Raw genomic sequence first — 2,680 nt, 5'->3', positions numbered from 1 at the left:
TTGAGCATTTCATATAGTTTATAGGGTGTGCAACGGGAACCGCCCGAACCGGGAACCGGCCGGACCGGACCGAACCGGTTGGTTTTGGGCGGTTCCCACGGTCGGCGGTCCGGTCCCCGGTTCCTAATCTTGGAACCGGTGGCCGGTCGGTCCGGTTCCTGGTTTCAAGGTGGGAACCGGACCGAACCGGACCGACCGGACCAAACCAAACTTTTTATATATAATTTATATACATAGAATTAATAAAACATATAAACATGATAACTTATTGCAACCAAAATTGCAATTTGAGGTAGCAACCTCTTATGTGGCCAAGAGACCATTAAAATCCTTTTTATTACTCTTTTATTTATAGAAAAATCTCGTTGATAGTTTCGACGTGGGACTAAGACTTCAAGAGTTCCCGTGAATCACACAAGTGAAGTTTGAATATTTTGCACGTGGAACACGTGTGATTAGTTTTGTTGAATTGCCCGAGAATCGAATTGAATTGATCGAGTCAAGAGCGCGGTCACTCTTTAGTTCTTTAGTGCAAAAAAGTATAGTTGATTTTTTGGACCGGACGGACCGGACCGGAACCGATGGAACCGATGGTCGGTCCGGTTCCGGTCCTAGGACCAAACGGTCCGGTCCACGGTTCAATTTTGGGAACCGGTGCTCCCGGTCCGGTTCCCGGTTCCAAGGTGGAACCGGACCGAACCGGGAACCGATCACCCCTAATAGTTTACAGACTAAATTGAACATGTACAAAAAATTAATGGATAACATTGAACAAATTAAAACTTAACAAATGACATTGCATATTGGGCTAAACTTCAGCACATTTGGTCAAAGTTTATGGACTACTTATATGATCATTCCTTATTTAAATAAGCATTTGCTTCAGCAAAATTATCCACTCAGTCCTAACTGTGTTGTATGAATATCAATCCAATCCTAAAATTTTTAATTTTGTCAATTTAGTCATAAAAAATTGTGCGAGATTCTAACGTGGTCATTCTAGCCAATTTTCACCAAAAAGTCTAGTCATTGACATATGTCCTAAAGAACGACCCTCATTTTCCGCCAAAAATTGTGCATCACCATGTAGATGATTTCCAATGAAAATTAGCTGAAAGAACTACAATTCGCACAAATATTTAGGATTAAATTGACAAAAGTAAAAAGTTTAAGATCAAATTGGCATTCGTATAATAAGTTTATGAGACTGGGTAATCCTCTCCATTCGCTTGAGTTGCGTGTAATTGTTACGTTTGCTTGAATGAGACTTTTGGGCTTGAATTGAAATTCGACACTTTTTTCAATGCCCTATGATGGTAAGAGCACGTGTTTTGGAAAGCTTTGATCTGGTCAGCTTGGGGATTTCGTTCTTTTCGACAAGTTATCTTCGGTTGAACGAGAGACTAGCCTTGAATTAGAATTCCAAACTGGAGCTATGCTCATCTTTGATAAAGTCAACATATGTTTTGTCTTGACATTACGACACATAACGCCGGCACCGCTGAAAAAGAAACAGGGTTTCGCAGCAAGCGAAAAAGAGGAGCAGCGGCATCGCAGCATTTGAACACCTGTTTCTACAAGATTCTTATATACTCATCATCTTTATTTTGAACATGAATATAGCCCACATAAACATTTTCGAAGTAGGAAAATCGCCACACCATTTAGTCTCACTGTGTTAAAATTGTCACGGCATCATTTTTAATGGTTAATCTCAACAACAATTAACATGAGGACTTAATTACATAAAAAAAATGATATCTCAAGGATTAAGATTGCACAATATAACTATATATATTATAAAAGACTAAATTTCACTAATCATAGGAGATGGAGGACTAAAAATTCTGGATTTGAATATATATATACAAAGGGTCGGTGGAGAAATGCGATCAAGACACTGTTTTTAACTTTGTTTGTCACCCTAGTTTTCCCCAAACCTACTTTATTTTCAATCAAATTCATCCTCCCTATCATAACTTTGAATTTACAAAATCACTTCCTTATTTGACCACCATCGGTCTTGCAAAATGTGTTCAACCCCCTCATTTTCCCAATTCAAGTTTTACGTAACCAATAGGTCACTCATTTTTCTTACCTTTGTTATATGCATATTGTCTAATACAGTCATTCGAGCCTTACAAGTATTTCCTTAATATTTTTGTGTCTGTTTTGTGTGAACTAGCTACTAACAAAGATGTATTTCAATTAGTCATATGACATGAACTCTTCACGTGTCGTAACCATGTGGCACTTTCAACTCACTTGGTAGACCTTCCAGTCCTAATGCTTGAGTTTTTTGTTTTTGAATTTGCAATCAGATGTATAACCATGTCTATGCCAATAACACAAAGCAATTTAAGTTATTTTCACGGTATGGACAGTTCCACAGCATGTTCAATTTATTAGGTTTTATATTTTGACGAGAAGAAAAAGTTAAGATGACTACACTGATTCAACACAAAGGAGTTGGGGGAAGAAGCAGAAAATCTAGAGAATTAAGTTAGGGAATTCTTCAACCAGAAATTAGAGAAATCACTTCATGTCTAGATATAAATGGTAATCCTATACGATTTTGGATTAGATTATGGCCTGACATTACACACTAGCTAGAATTATAGTCATTTAAAGAAAAATAGCCCAAAATTTAAAGTACTAAAGAAATGCAGGAACTTATCAA

Source organism: Eucalyptus grandis, chromosome 8 (genome assembly GCF_016545825.1).
Source record: "Eucalyptus grandis isolate ANBG69807.140 chromosome 8, ASM1654582v1, whole genome shotgun sequence".
NCBI lineage: Eukaryota > Viridiplantae > Streptophyta > Magnoliopsida > Myrtales > Myrtaceae > Eucalyptus > Eucalyptus grandis.
This window is presented reverse-complemented; position numbering follows the sequence as displayed.